Below are 23,961 nucleotides of genomic sequence, written 5' to 3' on the forward strand. Positions count from 1 at the left end.
TTACTTTGTCTCCCTTTACTCGGTCACATTTATTTTTTATACATACAAACTTTTGTCAGTAATGTGGCATCTTCAAAGGACATGAACCGAACGTAGCTAGTCAATCAAGCAACTCTAGCCCAGACGTTAGTTTCATAGCCAAAATAAAAGTCTAGAGCTTGTTTTAGAACTGCATTCAATAACGACGTTACACCAGTAGATGGCGTAGTCTAGGCTTGGGCCTTCAGCAAATGACTTGTGTGAGAATGATAAAGAGCCTTGTCTAGAATAACCACCTGAGCTGCAAAATAGAAAGTAAATATGATGTAGGATGTAGGCTAGGCCTATTATGCTATCTAAATATGCCATGCTGTGTGTGTTATTTAATGGCCATAATTGCATAATTTATTTTTATAGCTGCGTGGGGCTACTGTGGTGATCATGTAACATAATGAAACACACTTTTCCAGTATTTGGGAGAACGGACTGTAAGCCTTTTGACTGTTGTATTAGTGAATTCCACTCTGTATCTAGGCTTGTTATAGCCATTTGATTGCACAACCCCATCACGCAGAAGCTACAGTGGCTTGCAAAATTATTCACCCCCCTTGGTATTTTTCCTATTTTGTTGCCTTACAACCTGGAATTAAAATAGATTTGTTGGGGGTTTGTATCATTTGATTTACACAACATGCCTACCACTTTGAAGATGCAAAATATTTGCATATTTCCACCGTGCTTCACTGTGGGGATGTTGTTCTCGGGGTGATGAGAAGTGTTGGGTTTGCGCCAGTCATAGCATTTTCCTTGATGGCCAAAAAGCTACATTTGAGTCTTATCTGACCAGAGTACCTTCTTCCATATGTTTGGGGAGTCTCCCACATGCCTTTTGGCAAACATCAAACATGTTTGCTTATTTCTTTCTTTAAGGAATGACTTTTTTTCTGGCCACTCTTCCGTAAAGCCCAGCTCTGTGGAGTGTACGGCTTAAAGTGGTCCTATGGACAGATACTCCAATCTCCGCTGTGGAGCTTTGCAGTTCCTTCAGGGTTATCTTTGGTCTCTTTGTTGCCTCTCTGATTAATGCCCTCCTTGCCTGGTCCGTGAGTTTTGGTGGGCGGCCCTCTCTTGGCAGGTTTGTTGTGGTGCCATATTCTTTCAATTTTTAATAATGGATTTAATGGGGCTCCGTGGGATGTTCAAAGTTTCTGATATTTTTTTATAACCCAACCCTGATCTGTACTTCTCCACAACTTTGTTTCTGACCTGTTTGGAGAGCTCCTTGGTCTTCATGGTGCCGCTTGCTTGGTGGTGCCTCTTGCTTTGTGGTGTTGCAGACTCTGGGGCCTTTCAGAACAGGTGTATATATACTGAGATCATGTGACACTTAGACTTCTGAAGGTAATTGGTTGCACCAGATCTTATTTAGGGGCTTCATAGCAAAGGGGGTGAATACATATGCACGCACCACTTTTCCGTTTTTGAATTTTTTAAACAAGTAATTTTTTTCATTTCACTTCACCAATTTTGATTATTTTGTGTATGTCCATTACATGAAATCCAAATAAAAATCAATTTAAATGATAGGTTGTAATGCAACAAAATAGGAAAAATGCCAAGGGGGATGAATACTTTTGCAAGGCACTGTATATCCATATCAATAAATGAGACAAAACAAAATATTGATTAAGTCTTGGCTATAATTTGTCCTGAGCGAAATAGCCAAGGGGTACCAAATGTTCAAGACTATCTATAGCTTATTCCTGTTGCCAGATCTGTTTTCCCGATCAGCCACTGCACATGCTTCTTCAACTATTTTGTTTAACATTTATTTAGAGGATATATTTAGAGGCCTGTGAGCTAGGGTCTCTTTTTAAAGGGAGCCCTATAATAAAAACAGTTATAAAACACAAATAGAGTTCTACAATTACTCTGCAAGACACCAGTACCTAAAATGACAGCCTAAATTGCAATGCCTATAAGTTGAAAGCCTATATTTTATTTGGATAGGACTAAATTAAACATTGAATTATTAAAGTTATAGGCTAAAGAACTTTGGAGAATTTAGATAATTTTGAATACACATATGGATAAGACTGTTCTATTCTCTTTGATTTAGTTCCTATTGCAACTCAGACAAATGACTGAATGGATGACATACTGACTGACTGAATTGAATGAAGGATGAATTAAATGTTCAAATATGTTGGAATGATGAGTTGCACATATCATGCATGCTCTGCACTTTATTTGGCTAGTACGCAAATAGGCCTACATTAGGGTATAATGACTTTATGGCTGCATGCCTCCAGAAGGGCATCTTCTGAGGCTGAGGGGTGCTTTTCCAAATGCACATGGTGCTGTTGTGCTGCATGGAGATCACAAGCTCTTCAACTGGGCAGCAGTGTCACGATGGAGGGAATAGCCTGTACGGAGACTATCTAAAATCACTGCAACAGAGTTATTGTAAAGTGTGGGAATACGTTTATGCCAGACTTAGCCTACGTTTAACCTCTCCCTTGTTCATTTCAAAGTCCATATGTTCATGACCTGATTCATATAAATCATGTCAAATTATTTTAAATTCATATTAAAGTGGCAAAAACTCCAGTGGTCACACATAATTCATAGATTCACCAAACATCTGTTATTATTCTGTTTCATTATTCCTGGTAGATACTACTGGTTATGATTCATTATTCCAGGTAGATACTACTGGTTATGATTCATTATTCCTGGTAGATACTACAGGTTATGTTTCATTATTCCTGGTAGATACTACTGGTTATGATTGCAGACAGAGCCCAGAGAATGGGATGGTGCAATATTGAATTAGTCATATTTTTATATGGTGCGTGCATGGGGACGTCCACGTCATCCAGAGATATGCCCAGCCTGTAGAGATACACCTAGCGGACTGAAACTTCACTTCACATAATACAGCTAGTGCTATCTAGACTCGCGGTGGCAAACTCAACTGAGGATTAATAGAGAATGGAGACTTTTAACTTGAAAATGTGCAGGATACCTTTATCTGGTTTCCCTTAATTCCGTTTTTTTAATACTGTGTTATCTTCTTATGGGCAGGTGGGACGGTAGCGTCCCATCTGGCCAACATCTGGTGAAATTGCAGAGCGCGAAATTCAAACTACAGAATTATAAATATTTAACTTTCATAAAATCACAAGTGTAATTCATCAAAATAAGGCTTAACTTCTTGTTAATCCAGCCGCTGTGTCAGATTTCAAAAAGGCTTTACGGCGAAAGCACACCATGTGATTATCTGAGGACAGCGCCCCGCATACAAAAGCATGAAAAACATTTCAACCAGGCAGGTGCGCCACAAAAGTCAGAAATAGCGATATAATAAATGCCTTACCTTTGATCTTCTTCTGTTGGCACTCCAAAAGGTCCCAGATACATCACAAATGGTCCTTTTGTTCGATAATGTCTTTCTTTATATCCATAAAAACTCAGTTTAGCTGGTGCGCTTCAGTCAATAATCCACCCAGTTTCCCTCTATCAAAATGCATACAAAATTAATCCCAAACGTTACTAATAAACTTTTCCAAACAAGTCAAACAACATTGAAAATCAAACCTTAGGTACCCCAAAAAATAAATAAACTATAAAATTTAAGACGGAGAATCGTTATTGTCTTTACCGGAGAAAAATACCAAAGAACGCACACTCTTCCACGCGCTTGGAAACAATACTAACACTCACAGACATACAGTTTTAGAAACGTTAGAGTGTTTTCTATCCAAATCTACCAATTATATGCATATCCTAGCTTCTGGGCCTGAGTAACAGACAGTTTACTTTGGGCACGCTTTTCATCCGGACGTGAAAATACTGCCCCCTACCCAAGAGAGGTTATGCTTGTTCACATAGCACTCCTCACAGTCCTTTTGGTGTACGTTTTCTTTGTTGTTTAGATGAAACTGCCAAAACTCTGAAAGGTATTATTGTACATCAGAATTGCAATACAAGATTTGTTCAAGCCTAAAATGTTAGTCCATAATTGTAACATGGTGTTTGTATGTTCACTGATTACATTTCACGTTTACGTTTCATGTTTCACACATGGCTTTTCTTATTATCCTAACATTTTACTTATGGATTTTCTTACAACCCTAACGATACGTACGTTCAACCTTTTGGCAGGTATCTCGCTCCATATTCTTGACTCATTCCCTGACTTTCAGAAGGGATTGCTTGACGATTAGTTTAGCAACCGCTTGACGCAGCATGACAACGTGAACGCGATTGGTCGACAGCCTTCTGGGTGGGGCGCTATATGTTCCTCCATTCATTGGCGAATGGGATTCCCATCTCCTCTTTTATCTAATATCTGAATTTACACCACGCTTATGTCTACAATTTATCTTCTTAAAATTGTATTTTAAACTTAACCTTAACCCTCACCACACTGCTAGCCTTACACCTAACCATAACTTTAAATGAAGACCAAAAAGCACATTTTCGATTTCATGAATTTTTACGATATAGTCAGTGTGGAAACCCTAGCTCGTCTCTTTTATCCAATGTTATCAGCTTAGAATGTCAAAAGTATGACCGAGAGCATTACCACATGATTAATAAAATTATGCAAATCGGTAAATTGATGAATGATGATGTATTTTGTTCTCTCTTTTTTATTTTGAACATTTTAAGGCACTGTACAATCACGTGACTAGCAGGGGCGTTGTAGGACTTGTAGGAGAATTTACAATATTGCAATAATGTACTGCTAAGCAAACCTGCAAAATGAGTTCCTCTGAGGCGAAGACCATTACAGTTATTGGCAGGTGAGCAGAAACCTCACATTTTACGAGCTTTATCTGTCTAACCAATCTTGCTCCAGTAACTGGCTAGTTAGCTAGTAGCGACTATTCTACAGGATCTAACGTTAGCTATGAACAGTACTTGCTTATGCATTTGAACTTCGCGCTAGAGTAGGGTAGGCTGATCACCAACTAAATTAAAGTAAACAAATTAGTTAATTTTCATGACACTGAATATTTGGCGTTACAGATACTGTATTCATATTTGTTGTGCATGTGCCAAGTCAATACTAGAGAGAATACTTTGTCTTTATCTTTATTTTCTAGCTAACTACTGTATAGCTACACGGAATGTGCCATATCAGGTCAGGATGTTGTGCTAACTATAGGCAGGCATATGATGTGATCATGATATCTGGTTGAAAATGTATTTTTGTTTTGATGAACATTTAGAATCTAATATAGTAGTACAAAACAATAGCCCACTCATATGGCCATCATATGCCTATATTAATGATGCTGGCAGTTTCTTTTAAAAACAGTCATCACTTTTTGTCCTTTGCTTCCTGTTATTCCTGCCTCCTTCTCTACTCACCATTTCTGGACAATCCTGAGGGATGTTGAGGGCAATCAAAATGTCTGCACTGTCACTGTTGAACAATTAGAGTGCTTGTCATACAACAAGGTTTACATTTTGACTTCATTATTGTTCATTTTTAAATTCACTTGTGGATTTGGACTGACCCCCAAATCAATGACCACTCCTATTATACTATGTACAAAACATTAAGAATATCTTCCTAATATTGAGTTGCAATATGAATGTTTTGTACACTGTGTATATATATATAATACATTTGCAATTTAGCATATGCTTATATCGAAGCAACTTACAGTAAGTAGTGTGTTCATACATTTCCGTATGAGTGGCCTTAGCTGGAATCAAACCCACAACCCTGGTGCTGCAAGGGCCATGCTCTACCAACTGAGCCACACAGGACCACTTAGGGATTTTATTTATCATAAAATACATGTAGCCATTCCGGGGCAAACCAAATTTCCCTTGGGGGATATTAAAGATAAATGTTAGCTCTGTTGTTGTGTGTGTATTTCAGTGAGTTGATTGGACGCTCCTGGGCCATGGTGTTTATGAGTGGGGGCTACAGAGTGAAGATCTATGACAACCAGGCTGCCAGGGCCTTCCAGGAGGTCAGGTCAGTCCTGGAAAATAAGGCGAAACATTAACAAAATGTCTCATAACAACATCAACTCACACATAACAACTCATATATGACATAAATACCCCTCAGTCCTTTTTGCACTCACACTGAAGGCACAAGAACAAAACATGATCAGTGAATCCTTTTAACTGTATAACCCCTGTGTGGCCGGTTACAGCTGCTGACCCCGACACACAGACAGAGTCGGCATGGATTAAAATCTGTCCCGCTGCCCTTTGACTTCCCCTATCTTCCCCGTCTTTCCAACACTTTACTATCTCTTCAATAAAGCCAAAAAAATGGGCATTACCCCACTCCTTAATTATTCTTCTAAAATAAAAATATATATAAATCAGTCAACAACCATATTGTAGTACCGTGTTAAAAACATGGTTGAACAATACGACATGACGCTTTATTATTATTTTTAAGTATATGTAATAGGATTTAACCACAGATAGAACAATGAGCCAGATATTTCACCGGATGTATAAATGTAAAGCATCCGGTTGGCGTTTTCACTCACTACCAAATATGGTGATGAGAAGAAGCCCAGTGGCCAAAACTAGAATCGGAGACAAGCAGAGTGTTTTGTAGACTTTACCCTTTGCCAAAGTTTCTAAAAAAGTGCGTTGTTTGGAAGGAGTGCAAGGGTGAATTCAATTATTGCGCGCACACACACACACACACACGTCACAGAAATATGCAAATAAATGCTAGAATGCACCAATAGGATCTCACTAGCTCCTGCTTGGCACTGCCCGTCTCCTTGCATGTTCTGCCCACTATATGATTAATTTGCTCCCATTGAAAACAACAGGCTCTGGTCTATCTTGGGTTAGTGATATAAATCTTTGGTTTAACTTTAACCCAGGGTATGTTAAGTTCAAGGCTCTGGATGATGGGAAAAGGTTCTTAGAGTGACATTAGGGAGAGAACTACTAGCCTAGTCCAGAAATATTCTGTTATGATTCATTTAGAAGAGTTTCACATTCAGCATCATACTGTACAGACACTTTGAGGTTGGTCTCTAAAAGTATTTATAAATAACAACCTGCTAATTGTTCATGACTAAACAAATCCCAGACCTGCTGTGATATGATGAAGTCAAATAAATAGCTATTTGCTACAGTATATCCTAACAGTTTGAGCCACAGTATGTCTTGTCTTCAGGTTTATATCCCAGTACTTTCCAACAAATTTGTGCTATAAGTCAAACATCTGGTGGTCCCAGAGGAGAGGATTGGGAAACCCTTCTCTATACCATGCTATTTTGCACTTTTATACTAAGGTTTGCTCAAATGCAGATGGGTAAAAAAACAACAACAATCTTTTGGACAGTAGGGGGCATTCTTGAGCTTTTAGAGTCTATCTTGCTTGGTTACCTATTAAACAAACTGACACACACCACTGAAACAACTCCATCCCTCATACCACTGGCCTCAGCGTAGAGCTACCGGAAAGACATGTTTACGTATAAAGTTTTAATTTACTTCACTTTGAAATGACAGTATGAAAATCAGCCTCGAAAGCATAGGGAATGGACCAGTGCATATATTGTTGGCTCGAGAACCAACCTGGTAACATTCAGTTCTCTTCATGGTTACACTGAGTTCAGATATGTGCCCTGAGGTTTCACTTCAGTTTGACGTTTCTCTGTTATTGACTGTCATTGTATTTACATAAAGGCCGTCAGGTAGACGATGCAGTCTAGTGAAACCACTAATGTTCAGCCCATTCATAATGTGGTAAAGTTCTCAACCTGTCTGTTGTTATTGTGTTTTGCCGGTCTCCCATGTTTTTTGTAATGGGATCAATCGGAACGGTACAGACACAGTGTTATAGTGTATTAATTATGTAGTCAGGTGACACGCAATGACTCTCCTTCTTATTCCAGAGGTCAATACGTTTCTGTATAGTTATGGGTCATTGAAAAAGACCTTGGGTTGTGGGTGCGCCTGCGAGTGTGTGTGTGTGTGTGTTAACCCAGTTTCCTTGTGTGGTGGCCCAGGAAACAGCTTGAGGAACTGCAGGAAGCCCACATGCTGAGGGGGCAGCTGAGTGCCTCAGAGCAGCTAGCCCTACTGAGCAGCCACGACCTCCCTCAGGCGCTAGCGGGAGCCTTCTTCGTCCAGGTACAGTAGGCTGACTGGTATGAGTATCATCTTTGAGGAAAATGCCCTTTCATGCTGAAATAGAAATAACAATTCGCTAGGATGCATCTCAATCAGAGAATGTGAGCGGAGTTCAGCGGTCGGAAATCCTGCTCATCGCTCATGGAGTGGTGCTTGCGCAACGCTCCGGAACTCCACGTCCTTTCCAAATACTCCTCGCTCAAAGGAAAAAAACTGCTGCTCCAAATTCAAATATATTGTCTGTGACCTAATTAGAATTAAATTCAAATTAAACAAAAAATACCTTATTAGGCGCAATCTACAGTGCCTTTGAAATTAATTTTTAGAAACATGAGTTTGGCCTGAGTCACTGCTTTCAGGCTCAGGTGATGGTGCCTGGAGAACATGCCAGCAGCGGAGAATATGCGCTCAGTGCTTGCAGAGCCACTGGGAATGCTAAACACCCTTGGGACACTCTTGCCAGGCTGGGCAGGGATGAGTATGTGTTTTTTTCTGTAGGTAGGCCTAAAGGATTTTAGGTAAAATAACCCTATCAAAACGGAAAGCTCCTTGAAAGAGGTAATATGCCAGGCATATTGAGCCAAAATCAATGATGGCCTATTGTATAGAACGAAAATTAAGGAAACTTTTAAGAGATCTGATTTTCACTTTATAAATACTTTGCTACAATGACAAACTTAGCTAGCTACCCACCTCGTTCCTTTCTGCTGTGCCTGGCATACACTGAGCTCGTGAAGTGAGTGCTACTGGAGCGAAATTGGAGTGGGCGAGAAGGCCGACGTTCCAGCCTTTGGGAAACTTGCTCCAGTAGAATTGGGCACGCTCCACTCCTTGCTCCGATCCGCTCACATACTCTGATCTCAATCATCTAGAACAAAAGCCAGGACACTGTAAAGATTCAGTTTGCCCATCCCTTCCTTAGAAGGGTTGACTTTCAGACATTTCTTGTTATGGAAGGTGTAGGAGGATATGGCTATGGGAGAGTCCACATGACCATTGAATTCATTCTTTCATCTGGTCTTAGTCACGCTCTGAACATGCTCACAAGTACACCACGCGAGCCAGGAAGTGTGGTCTTCAAGCCAAAATAGACAGGGGTCACGGGGGAGATCGATACATGGTATTTCACATAGTTTTAATCGATACACTGTAATGATTAAGCCTTTCAGGAACGTACCATCATGTCACATTGTGGAGGAGAACAATAGAGGGTGTTTTAGAGAGTTACAGGGATATTCTGTTACGAAATATTCAGAGTATCTCCTGTCACCATCTGAGACCACACTTTCCTGGTTCAGATACATTTCCTCACTGACAGCAGTTCACTCCGCCTTTCATTCTAACCTTATTGTGGATGAATAGGCTTTATAATTGTTTTCCCCGCTTAAGACTTATATGAGTGAAATATTTTAGGCAAAATGTGTCCCGCCTCAGTGGGTAATTGTTGTTTTTTGTCTCTCTCTTTATGTGAGGGACATACCATTTTATTTGTGAATGTGTCAGGTATGCCACTGACCCAGCCAGTTACTGCTGCTAGTTTAATCTGGTGACGTGCGACTTTGTCATGGAGTTATTATTTTACTAATAAAGACATAGTAACCATTGCAAGGGTGACTGGCCAACACACCTTACCTTACCTGCCCACAAGAGAGCCATCAGGGCTTAGAGAGAAATACCTGGAGGTGTTAAGCTGCCCTGCGGCCATTGTGTAGTATATCCAAGCTGGTTAGTTTAGTTAGAAGGTGAAAGAGCATTGTGAGGTAGAGAGAGACATTTGTCTGTGCATATGATTGTGATGAGCAATACATAACAGGACTAAGCACAAGCAGTGTTCTGTATTAATTGATTAAGAAGCGATGACCACATCGAATCATGTCATGTTTTTCTCAATGTGGTTTGTATTTGTATTGAAACACTAGTGTCAGCAGTGTACATAACCCTCTTGTGACTGGGGATCATGAGGATAGCTGGGAAACATATTTTGTAAACCACCATTCCTGAGTCATTGTAGATGTGACATTTTCAGTCTAATAAAAATCATGAGCTGGCACACACCCAGAGAAAAGTATTTTGTGTTGAGGTGCTGACTAAAGGGGAATAAACTGTAAGCTATGAAAACAAAGACTGTCGCACCCAGAAGAAGGCATTGGTGATGCCGAGACGTTGGTGTTTTTTTACCCAATAGATTACTGGGAGGTTATATATATGGAGTGTGAGACTCTCTTTGTTTTTATAGCTTACAGAATCTTTTTCAGTAAAAACATGATCATGCCCTAATATTCCTTTTCAGTCTTAAAGTAACTGCCCAGTCAAAATGTCACTTTTAAAAGTTAATATTCTGTCAACCTGTATCGAAATAATGTTGTTGACTCATTCTATACCTGTATTTGTGGCCAAAGCATAAATAGGAGAAAAAACATTTGTATCTCAGACCGTTTCAAGAATGCTTGCTATTTCCTCATAGAACATGATGTCATCTCCCTGAGGAGGATGAGCTAGCCAATCAGCGGTCTAGAGGAGGATGAGCTGGCCAATAAGCGGTCTACTTGCGTGAATATTTTTTATGACCATTCTGTTGTTGGAGTACGCCCACACCATTCCAACACAGAAAATCAGCTTTTTAACAAACTTAATTTAAAAAATTGCAAGGAAAACTATTTCACTCATTGTAAGTAATTATAGGTCATATTTCATAGAAACCTGGAAACACTGGGCAGTTACTTTAAGAAATAGGTCGTCTTATAGGAATATCACATCGTAGAACTACACTGAACAAAAATATAAACGCAACATGTAAAGTGTTGGTTTCATGAGCTGAAATAAAAGTCCCAGAAATTTTCCATGCGGACAAAAACTGTATTTCTCTCAAATTTTGTGCACAAATTTGTTTACATCTCTGTTAGTGACCATTTCTCCTTTGCCAAGATCATCAATCCACCTGACATGTGTGGCAAGCTGAATAAACGCTTGTGCTGGGGACAATAAAAGGCCACTCTAAAATGTGCAGTTTTGTCACACAACACAATGCCCAGATGTTTTGAGGGAGCGTGCAATTGGCATGCTGACTGCAGGAATGTCCGGCAGAGCTGTTGCTAAAGAATTTAATGTTAATTTCTCTACCATAAGCTGCCTCCATCGTTGTTTTAGAGAATTTGGCCGTACGGCCGACCAGCCTCACAACCGCAGACCACATGTAAGGCGTCGTGTGGGCGAGCGTTTTGTTTATGCCAATGTTATGAACAGTGCGCTCCCATGGTGGGATTATGGTATGGGCAGGCATAAACTACGGACAACGAACACAACTGCATTTTATCGATGGCAATTTGAATGCACAGTGGTACCGTGACGAGATCCTGAGGCCCATTGTCGTGCCATTCATCCACCTTAATCACCGCATGTTTCAGCATGATAATGCACGGCCCGATGTCGCAAGGATCTGTACACAATTCCTGGATGCTAAAATTATCCCAGTTCTTCCATGGTCTGCATACTCAACAGACATGTCACCCTTTGAGCATGTTTGAGATGCTCTGGATAGACATGTACGACAGCATGTTCCACTTCACACAGCCATTGAAGAGGAGTGGGACAACATTACACAATCGACAACCTGATCAACTCTATGCGAAGGAGATGTGTCGCGTTGCATGAGGCAAATGGTGGTCACACCAGATACTGACTGGTTTTCTGATCCACGCCCATAATTATTTTGTAAAGGTATCTGTGACCAACCAATGCATATATGTATTCCGAGTCATGTGAAAGCCATAGATTAGGGCCTAATGAATTTATTTAAATTGACTGATTTCCTTATATGAACTGTAACTCAGTAAAATCTTGTTGCATTTATATTTATGTTCAGTATATGTGACATGTTGTGTCTGGAATCTAAGATCATGTGCCATAACTTAGTTTACGACACAGCCATATGCAAGTAGCTAGGAAAGCTGTTTTGTGTGTGAAGTAGAACCCTTTTCCAGCAAAAAAAAATATATTTTGAAAGTACACCATGTTTGTTCTCATCGGCCTTTACATTGTATTTCTGTATGTCCTAATATTTGTTTATAATGTTGCACTGAAGGTCTGTTGCCACTGCAATGGGAAAATGTGTTAACTTCACTGTCACATTGTCTCTGCTCAACAAACGTGTGTGTGTGTGTGTGTCTGTGTGTACAGGAGAGTGTGTTTGAGGAGATTGAGGACAAGCAGATTGTCTTTCAGGAGTCACGTGGGAGAGGGCATGATCCTCAGTAGCTCCACCTCCTGCCTGTTGCCCAGCAACGTCTTCTCCCGGCTGCATCATATCTCAACCGGTCAGTACAGCACTACCCTAAACACCAAGGCTGTGTCCAATATGGCGCCCTAATCCCATTCCTTTTGGCCAGAGCACTGCACAGCATAGGGAACAGGATGCTCTCTCCCTGTCTGAGGCCAGTACCTTTTGTGTTTGCACAAGGGAATAACCCATCCATTCCAACAGTAACATTTGTAACCTTCAGGTTCTAATCTCTAGGTTGCAACACAACATTTTATTGCAGTCCAGTCCTTGTCCAGTCTTAAAGAAGTATTAGAGAACCTTATGGACTTTACCCCCTCTTCCCTCAGTCTCCTAACAACTAGCTAACCACTGAAATTCCACCCTTATCATCGCCTTGAGGCTTAAACACACACACATACAGACACAGTCCTTCTGTGGCCAGAGAGACGAGTTCACCTTTACCTGGGAAGGTGTGTGTGTGGTGAATGTTTAATCCCCCCATGGTTTTACCTCAGTGCCACTCCTTTCATAGAGGCCTTCACAGTGATGGCCGAACGGCATAGGCAAGATGCAGTAGATGGTAAAGAGTACAGTATATACATATGAGATGAATAATGTAGGGTATGTAAACATTATATAAAGTGGCATTGTTTAAAGTGGCTAGTATTACATTTATTACATTAATTATTCCATTATTAAAGTGGCTAGAGTTGAGTCAGTATGTTGGCAGCAGCCCCTCAATGTTAGTGATGGCTGTTTAACAGTCTGACGGCCTTGAGATAGAAGCTGTTTTTCAGTCTCTCGGTACCCGCTTTGATGCACCTGTACTGACCTTGCCTTCTGGATGATAGCGGGGTGAACAGGCAGTGGCTCGGGTGGTTGTTGTCCTTGATGATCTTTTTGGCCTTCCTGTGACATCGGGTGGTGTAGGTSTCCTGGAGGGCAGGTAGTTTGCTCCCGGTGATGCGTTGTGCAGACCTCACTACCCTCTGGAGAGCCTTGCGGTTGTGGGCGGAACAGTTGAGGTACCAGGCGGTGATACAGCCTGGTATGTCATCCGTATGCACTCGAATAGCAAATGGAAGACGCTTTTCCTGCGGTTCAGCCAGGTAGGCTACTCCAGTTGTAAAGCGAAGTAATGTGCTTTATATATGGAAAGTTGAGAAATAAATATAGTAGGCTTTTCCTATAGAAAGCTGATGGGATCCTCCTCTTTTTAATAGAGGCCATCAAAACGCTGTTTTCTCACGCAATTGCATAGCATATAGAAATGCACAACAGGAACACTTATTCAATGCGTCAATGAGCTATGAGGAGCTGGCTCTCGCTGCTCAACAGGTGATCCTATTCCGCTCAAACTCTGAATGCCAGGGCTCTCAGGAAGTGTTTGTGACTCCGCTCAAACTCCTTTTACACAACCACCATATTGTTTTCAACCACCCTGTTTTTCCAAATTCTAACATAAAAAAGCAAGGCACTAGGCAATGTTCCCTCTAAACTGCGCACGGGCGCGCAGCTCCCTGGGACTTCCGTGCAGAAGAAATATCAGCCCTTGCAGATAAGCAGGAGATTGAACTTAACTCAACTTTCTAGAGTTTTCCCTATTAGTACACACTATCAATGTTTCCCTTTACTGTGGGAATTATGATCGAATCAACGTAATTTTAGCCACTTTCAATGCAACATACTTAAACAAAACGAACTATGCAAGACTTAGTATGCAAAACTTAACCATGCAAGAGATTTTGTTGTAGGCAGAAGGCATTGGAGTAGGATTCTATTGCATTGAAATGCATGACTCAGCCCGTACTCTACACAGACCAGTGTGGCATAACAAATCAGAGCTGCGGTAGGCCTATATGCAAATAGACCATTGCCATTGGGCTCCCGAGTAGCGCAGCGGTCTAAGGCACTGCATCTAGTGCTAGAGATGTCACTACATACCCTGGTTCGATTCCTGGCTGTATCACAACCGGCCGTGATTGGGAGTCCCATAGGGCAGTGCACAATTGGCTCAGCGTGGTCCGGGTTAGGGTTTTGCCGGGGTAGGCCATCATTGTAAATAAGAATTTGTTCTTAACTGACTTGCCTAGTTAAATAATGGTAAAAGAAGAAGAAAAAATTGCTCCCAGAGAAGAGGATTGGCCCCCGCTCAGAGCCTGGTTCCTCTCTAGGTTTCTTCCTAGGTTCCTGCCTTTCTAGGGAGTTTTTCCTAGCCACCGTGCTTCTACCTCTGAGTTGCTTGCTCTTTGGGGTTTTAGGCTGGATTCTGTATAAGCACTTTGTGACATCTGCTGATGTAAAAAGAGCTTCATAAATGAATTTGATTTGGAAAGTGAAGTATTTATTGTTGTGAACCCTAGACTGTATGATGTGAAAAGTGACTATAAAGATTTTCCATGAAGTGATACTGACACTTCCCTATCATGGTCATCCATATCAGAAGAAAGAAAGCTATTTTTGCAAGGAGTTTCCCAGAGAAACCACTAATTATTGTTGATGTTCCCACTTCATTTAAACAAGAAAAGCCAAGATCAGAATTACAGTACCAGTCAAACGTTTTGACACACTTAATAATTCAAGGGGTTTTCTTTATTTTTACTATTTTCTACATTGTAGAATAATAGTGAATACTTCAAAACTATGAAATAACACATATGGAATCATGTAGTAACCAAAAAAGTGTTAAACAAATCAAAATATATTTAAGAATCTTCAAAGTAGCCATCCTTTGCCTTGATGACAGCTTTGCACACTCTTGGCATTCTCTCAACCAGCTTTACCTGGAATGCTTTTCCAACAGTCTTGAAGGAGTTTCCACATATGCTGAGCACTTGTTGGCTGCTTTTCCTTTACTCTGCGGTCCAACTCATCCCAAACCATCTCAATTGGGTTAAGGTCGGGTGATTGTGGAGGCCAGGACATCTGGTGCAGCACTCCATCACTCTAATTGGGAAGTCAGGAACCAATACACGCAGTCAGTCAGGAAAGCAAAGGCTAGCTTTTTCAAACAGAAATTTGCACTGTAAAGTCCATGGAGAACAAGAGTACCTCCTCACAGCTGCCCACTGCACTGAGCCTAGGTAACACTGTCACCACCGATAAATCCACGATAATCGAATTTCAAGAAGCATTACTCTACGGCTGGCCATGCTTTCCTCCTGGCTACCCCAACCCCGGCCAACAGCTCCGCACCCCCCGCAGCTACTTGCCCAAGCCTCCCCAGCTTCTCCTTCACCCAAATCCAGATAACAGATGTTCTGCAAAACCTGGACCCGTACAAATCAGCTGGGCTAGACAATCTGGACCCTCCCTTTCTAAAATGATCCACTGCCATTGTTGCAACCCCTATTACCAGTCTGTTCAACCTCCTTTTCGTATCGTCCGAGATCCCTAAAGATTGGAAAGCTGCCGCGGTCATCCCCCTCTTCAAAGGGGGTGACACTCTAGACCCAAACTGTTATAGACCTATATCCATCCTGCCCTGCCCTTCTAAAGTCTTCAAAAGCCAAAATAATAAACAGATCACTGACCATTTCAAATCCCACCGTACCTTCTCCGCTGTGCAATCCGGTTTTCGAGCTGGTCACGGGTGCACCTTAGCCACGCTCAAGGTCCTAAACGATATCATAACCGCCATCGATAAAAGACAGTACTGTGCAGCCGTCTTCATCGACCTGGCCAAGGCTTTCGACTCTGTCAATCACCGCATTCTTATCGGCAGACTCAACAGCCTTGGTTTCTCAAATGACTGCCTTGCCTGGTTCACCAACTACTTCTCAGACAGAGTTCAGTGTGTCAAATCGGAGGGCCTGTTGTCCGGACCTCAGGCAGCCTCTATGGGGTACCACAGGGTTTAATTCTCGGGCCGACTCTTTTCTCTGTATATATCAACGATGTCGCTCTTGCTGCGGGTGATTCCCTGATCCACCTCTACGCAGACGACACCATTCTGTATACATCTGGCCCTTCTTTGGACACTGTGTTAACTAACCTCCAAACGAGCTTCAATGCCAACAACACTCCTCCCGTGGCCTCCAACTGCTCTTAAACGCTAGTAAAACCAAATGCATGCTTTTCAACCGTTCGCTGCCCGCACCCGCCTGCCCGACTAGCATCACTACTCTGGACGGTTCTGACTTAGAATATGTGGACAACTACAAATACCTAGGTGTCTGGCTAGACTGTAAACTCTCCTTCCAGACTCATATTAAACATCTCCAATCCAAAATTAAATCTAGAATTGGCTTCCTATTTCGCAACAAAGCCTCCTTCACTCATGCCGCCAAACATACCCTGACTATCCTACCGATCCTCGACTTCGGCCATGTAATTTACAAAATAGCCTCCAACACTCTACTCAGTAAACTGGATGCAGTCTATCACAGTGCCATCTGTTTTGTCACCAAAGCCCCTTATACCACCCACCACTGCGACCTGTATGCTCTAGTCGGCTGGCCCTCGCTACATTTTCGTCGCCAGACCCACTGGCTCCAGGTCATCTATAAGTCTTTGCTAGGTAAAGCTCTTCCTTATCTCAGCTCACTGGTCACGATAACAACACCCACCCGTAGCACGCACTCCAGCAGGTACATCTCACTGGTCATCCCCAAAGCAAACACCTAATTTGGCCGCCTTTCCTTCCAGTTCTCTGCTGCCAATGACTGGAACAAATTGCAAAAATCGCTGGAGACTTACATTTCCCTCACTAACTTTAAACATCAGCTATCTGAGCAGTTAACCGATCGCTGCAGCTATACATAGCCCATCAGTAAATAGCCCACCTAATCTACCTACCTCATCCCCATATTGTTTTTATTTACTTTTCTGCTCTTTTGCACACCAGTATTTCTACTTGCACATCACCATTGTCCTGTTGTCCCATTGTCCTGTTGAGAAACAAATGATAGTCCCACTAAGCGCAAACCAGATGAGATGGCATATCGCTGCAGAATGCTGTGGTAGCCATGCTGGTTAAGTGTGCCTTGAATTCTAAATAAATCAGCGACAGTGTCACCAGCAAAGCACCATCACACCTCCTCCAACATGCTTCACGGTGGGAATCACACATGCAGAAATCATCCGTTCACCTACTCTGTGTCTCACAAAGACACAGCGGTTGGAACCAAAAATCTCAAATTGGAATTCATCAGACCAAAGGACAGATTTCTATCGGTCTAATGTCGATTGCTCGTGTTTCTTGGCCCAAGCAAGTCTCTTCTTATTGGTGTCCGTTAGTAGTGGTTTCTTTGCAGCAATTCAACAATGAAGGCCTGATTCACGCAGCCTCCTCTAAACAGTTGGTGTTGAGATGTGTGTGTCACTCTGTGAAGCATTTATTTGGGCTGCAATTTCTGAGGATGGTAACTCTAATGAACTTATCCTCTGCAGCAGAGGTAACTCTGGGTCTTCCTTTCCTGTGGCGGTCCTCCATGAGAGCCAGTTTCATCATAGCTCTGGATGGTTTTTGCCTCTGCACTTGAAGAAACTTTCAAAGTTCTTGAAATTTTCCGCATTCACTGACCTTCATGTCTTCGAAGTAGTGATGGACTGTTGTTTCTCTTTGCTTATTTGAGCTGTTCTTGCCATAATATGGACTTGATGGAAAATGGCGCCGAAGAGGATGGCTGACGTTTTACATGGCCATAATCAATTGTGCTATTTTGTTCCTTTTTTTTGCGTTGTTTGTAACTTATTTTTTCCCTAATTTTCATGTTGCTGCTACCGTCTCTTATGGCCGAAAATAACTTCTGGACATCAGAAATGGGATTACTCACCACGGACTGGAAGAAGCTTTTTCCTTTAACGAGTCCGACGAGAAAGATATAATGCTCTCCCGGGAACAGGCCCAGATCCACGTTAAAAAGAGGACGCAGATCAGGGTGCCTTTTGAGAATCCGTAGGTGAGCGAGTAAACTTCTATTGCCATTAATTCTACTTGCTAACATGCAATTATTGGAAAATAAAATGGATGACCTACGATTAGGATTATCCTACCAACGGGACATTAAGAACTGTATCATCCAATGTTTCACAGAGTTGTGGCTGAACAACGACACGGACAATATAGAGCTGGAGGGATTTTCAATGCACCTGCAGAACAGAGAAGCTACATGTGTTAAGACCAGGGGTGGGGGTGTGTGTCTTTTTGTCATTAACAGCTGGTGCGCAATGTCTAATATTTAAAGAAGTCTCGAGGTATTGATCGCTGAGGTAGAGTACCTTATGATAAGCTGTAGACCACACTATCTACCAAGAGAGATCTCATCTATATAATTCGTAGCCGTCTATTTACCACTACAGACCGATGCTGGCACTAAGAGCGCACTCAACCAACTCTATAAGGCCATAAGCAAACAAGAAATTGCTCACCCAGAAGCGGGGCTTCTAGTGGCCGGGGACTTTAATGCAGGCAAACTTACATCAGTTTTACCACATTTTTACCAGCATGTCACATGTGCAACCAGAGGGGGAAAAAACTCTATACCACCTTTACCCCACACACAGAGATGCATACAAAGCTCTCCCCCAACCTCTATTTGGCATATCCAACCATAATTATATCCTCCTGATTCCTGCTTATAAGCAAAAACTAAAGCAGGAAGTACCAGTAATTTGCTCAATACGTAAGTGGTCAGATGGCGCGGATGCTACGTTAGAGGGCTGTTTTGCTAGCACAGAATGGAATATGTTCCGGGATTCATCCAATGGCATTGAGGAGTATACCACCTCAGTCATCGGCTTCATCGAGAAATGCATCGACAACATCGTCCCCACAGTGATCGTACGTACATCTCCCAACCAGAAGCCATGGATTACAGGCAACATCCGCATCAAGCTAAAGGCTAGAGCTGCCGTTTTCAAGGAGCGGGACGCCTATAAGAAATCCCGCTATGCCCTCAGACGAACCATCCAACAAGCAAAGCGTCAATACAGGATTAAGATTGAAACCTACTACACCGGCTCTGACGCTCGTCGGATGTGGCAGGGCTTGAAAACTATTACGGACTACAAAGGGAAACCCAGATGCGAGCTGCCCAGTGACGCGAGCCTACCAGACGAGCTAAATGCCTTTTATGCTCGATTCGAGGCAAGCAACACTGAAGCATGCACAAGAGCACCAGCTGTTCTGGATGACTGTGTGATAACGCTCTCGGTAGCCGTTGTGAGCAAGACCTTTAAACAGGTCAACTTTCACAAAGCCGCGGGGACAAATGGATTACCCGGAGGTGTACTCAAGGCATGTGTGGACCAACTGGCAGGTGTCTTCACTGACTTTTTCAACCTCTCCCTGACTGAGTCTGTAATACCTACATGTTTCAAGCAGACCACCATAAGTCTCTGTGCCCAAGGAAGCGAAGGTAACCTGCCTAAAATGATTACCGCCCCGTAGCACTCACGTCGGTAGCCAAGAAGTGCTTTGAAAGTTGTTCTCGGGTTGATGAGAGGTGTTGGGTTTGCGCCAGATAGAGTTTTCCTTGATGGCCAAAAAGCTACATTTTAGTATCATCTGACCAGAGTACCTTCCATATGTTTGGGGAGTCTCCCACATGCCTTTTGGCGAACACCAAACGTGTTTGCTTATTTTTTTATTTTACTTCTTATGGCTGCAGGGGCAGTATTGAGTAGCTTGGATGAAAGGTGCACAGAGGTGCCCATAGTAAACTGCCTGCTCCTCAGTCCCAGTTGCTAATATATGCATAATATTATTCGTATTGGATAGAAATCACTCTGAAGTTTCTAAAACTGTTTGAATTATGTCTGTGAGTATAACAGAACTCATATGGCAGGGAAAAACCTGAGAAGTTCCACTTCCTGTTTGAATTGTTTCTGAGGTGGCAGATTTTCAACCAAGCTCTCATTGAAATTACAGCGAGATATTGATGAGTTTTCACTTCCTACGGCTTCCACTAGATGTCAACAGTCAATAGAACTTTGTCTGATGACTCTTAATGTGAAGGGGGGCGAAGGAGACAGGAATGAGTAATCACTGCCACGAGCTGACCAAGCTTTCACATGCGCCTTCACATGAGGAGGACCTCCTTTCCACCGCTCTTCTGAAGTCAATCTAATTCTCCGGTTGGAACGTTGTTCAAGATGTATGTTAACAACATTCTAAAGATTGATTCAGTACATCGTTGACCATGTTTCTACTGACTGTTACGGAACTTTTGGACATTTCGTCACGTTATAGTGGATGCGCTTTGTGACTTTGGTTAGCGCGTTAGCGGTAAACAATTCCAAAGTAGCTAATTGAACATAAATAACGGACATTATCGAACAAATCAAGCATTTATTGTGGACCTGGGATTTCTAGGACTGCATTCTGATGGAGTTCATCAAGGTAAGGAACATTTATCATGTATTTTCTGTTTTCTGTTGACCCAACATGGTGGCTAATTTGGCTATTGTTCTGAGCTCCGTCTCAGATTATTGCATGATTTGCTTTTTCCGTAAAGTTTTTTTGAAATCTGACACAGCGGTTGCATTAAGGAGAGGTATATCTATATTTCCATGTGTATAACTTGTATTATCATCTACATTTATGATGAGTATTTCTGTTGAAACGATGTGGCTATGCAAAATCACTTGATGTTTTTGGAACTAGTGAATGTAACGCGCCAATGTAAACTCAGATTTTTTGTTATAAATATGAACTTTATCAAACAAAACATGCATGTATTGTGTAACATGAAGTCCTATGAGTGTCAGCTGATGAAGATAATCAAAGGTTAGTGATTCATTTTATCTCTATTTCTGCTTTTTGTGAAAGCTATCTTTCGCAGGAAAAATGGCTGTGCTTATTTGGTTTGGTGGTGACCTAACATATTCGTTTGTAGTGCTTTCGCTGAAAAGCATATTTGAAATCGGACACTTTGGTGGGATTAACAACAAGATTACCTTTAAAATGTATAAGACACATGTATGTTTGAGGAATTTTAATTATGAGATTTCTGTTTGTTTGAATTTGGCGCCCTGCACTTTCACTGGCTGCTGTCATATCGATCCCGTTACCGGGATGCAGCCATAAGAAGTTTTAAGCAATGGTTTATTTCTGGCCACTCTTCCATAAAGCCCAGCTCTGTGGAGTGTACGGCTTAAAGTGGTCCTATTGACAGATACACCGATCTCCGCTGTAGAGCTTTGCAGCTCCTTCAGGGTTATATTTGGTCTCTGTTGCCTCTCTGATTAATGCCCTCCTTGCCTGGTCCGTGAGTTTTGGTGGGCGGCCCTCTCTTGGCAGGTTTTTTTGTGGTGCCATATCCTTACATTTTTTAAATAATGGATTTAATGGTGCTCTGTGGGATGGTCAAAGTTTTTGATATTTTTCATAGCCCAACCCTGATCTGTACTTCTCCACAACTTTGTACCTGACCTGTTTGGAGAGCTCCTTGGTCTTCATGGTGCCGCTTGCTTGGTGGTTCCCCTTGATTCGTGGTGCTACAGACTCTGGGGCCTTTCAGAACAGGTGTATGTATATACTAATTATGTGACTTCTGAAAGTAATTGGTTGCACCAGATCTTATTTAGGGGCTTTATAGCAAAGGGGGTTAGAGCAAAGTTATATTTTTAATTTCACTTCACCCATTTGGACTATTTTGTGTATGTCCATTACATGAAATCCAAATAAAAATCTGTTTAAATTACAAGTTGTAATGCACCAAAATAGGAAAAACGCCAAGGTGGATGAATACTTTTGCAAAGGACTGTACATGTACAAATGACCTCTAACCTGTACCCCCGCACACTGACTCGGTACCCCCTGTATATAGCCTCGTTATTGTTATGTTATTGTGTTAATTTTTTATTATTTTTCACTTTAGTTTGATAAATATTTTCTTAACTCTTCTTGAACTGCACTGTTGGTTAAGGGCTTGTAAGTAAGCATTTCACGGTAAGGTCTACACTTGTTGTATTCGGCGCATGTGACAAATATAGTTTCATTTGATTTGGTCTTTTACCAAATAAGGCTATCTTCTGTATACCACCCCTACCTTGTCACAATAAAACTGATTTGGCACAAATGCATTAAGAAAGAAAGAAATGCCACATATTAACTTTGAACAAGGCACACCTGTTAATTGAAATGCATTCCAGGTGACTACCTCATTAAGCTAGTTGAGTGAATGCCAAGAGTGTGCAAAGCTGTCATCAAAGCAAAGGGTGGCTACATTAAAGAACCAAATAGTACTTCCGGCGCCGACAGAGATGGCCGCCTCGCTTCGCGTTCCTAGGAAACTATGCAGTATTTTTATTTTTTTTACGTGTTATTTCTTACATTAGTACCCCAGGTAATCTTAGGTTTCATTACATACAGTCGGGAGGAACTACTGAATATAAGAGCAACGTCAACTCACCATCATTACGACCAGGAATATGACTCTCCCGAAGCGGATCCTGTGTTTTGCCTTCCACCCAGGACAATGGATCGGATCCCAGCCGGCGATCCTAAACAACGACGCCGTAAAAGGGGCAAACGAAGCGGTCTTCTGGTCAGGCTCCGGAGACGGGCACATCGCGCTCCACTCCCTAGCATACTACTCGCCAATGTCCAGTCTCTTGACAACAAGGTTGATGAAATCCAAGCAAGGGTAGCATTCCAGAGAGACATCAGAGACTGTAACATTCTTTGCTTCACGGAAACATGGCTCACTCGAGAGATGCTAACGGAGTCGGTGCAGCCAGCTGGTTTCTTCATGCATCGCGCCGACAGAAACAAGCATCTTTCTGGTAAGAAGAGGGGCGGGGGGGTATGCCTTATGATTAATGAGACGTGCTGTGATCATAACAACATACAGGAACTCAAGTCATTCTGTTCACCTGACCTCACAATCAAATGTCGACCGCATTATCTACCAAGGGAATTCTCTTAGATTATAATCACAGCCGTATATATTCCCCCCCAAGCAGACACATCGATGGCCCTGAACGAACTTTACCTGACTCTATGTAAACTGGAAACCACACATCCTGAGGCTGCATTCATTGTAGCCGGGGATTTTAACAAGGCTAATCTGAAAACAAAACTCCCTAAATTCTATCAGCATATCGATTGTGCTACCAGGGCTGGTAAAACCCTGGATCATTGTTATTCTAACTTCCGCGACGCATATAAGGCCCTCCCCCGCCCTCCTTTCGGAAAAGCTGACCACGACTCCATTTTGTTGCTTCCAGCCTACAAACAGAAACTAAAACAAGAAGCTCCCGCGCTCAGGTCTGTTCAACGCTGGTCCGACCAATCTGATTCCACGCTTCAAGACTGCTTCGATCACGTGGATTGGGATATGTTCCGCATTGCGTCCGACAACAACATTGACGTATACGCTGATTCGGTGAGCGAGTTCATTAGAAAGTGCATCTGCGACGTTATACCCACAGCAACGATTAAAACATTCCCAAACCAGCAACTGTGGATTGATGGCAGCATTCACGCGAAACTGAAAGCGCGAACCACTGCTTTTAACCAGGGCAAGGTGACCGAATACAAACAGTGTAGCTATTCCCTCCACAAGGCAATCAGACAAGCTAAGTGCCAGTATAGAGACAAAGTAGAGTCGCAATTCAACAGCTCAGACACAAGA

The 23,961-nt window shown here is 42.1% G+C and overlaps 1 pseudogene; it reads left to right on the forward strand.

Annotated features, from left to right (window-relative positions):
• Positions 1 to 4,399: 4,399 nt before the first annotated feature.
• The window catches only part of LOC111959757 (lambda-crystallin-like), a 26,854-nt pseudogene continuing 7,292 nt past the window's right edge, over positions 4,400 to 23,961 (forward strand).

The sequence above is a fragment of the Salvelinus sp. IW2-2015 genome, linkage group LG36 (genome assembly GCF_002910315.2).
Source record: "Salvelinus sp. IW2-2015 linkage group LG36, ASM291031v2, whole genome shotgun sequence".
Taxonomy (NCBI): Eukaryota; Metazoa; Chordata; class Actinopteri; order Salmoniformes; family Salmonidae; genus Salvelinus; species Salvelinus sp. IW2-2015.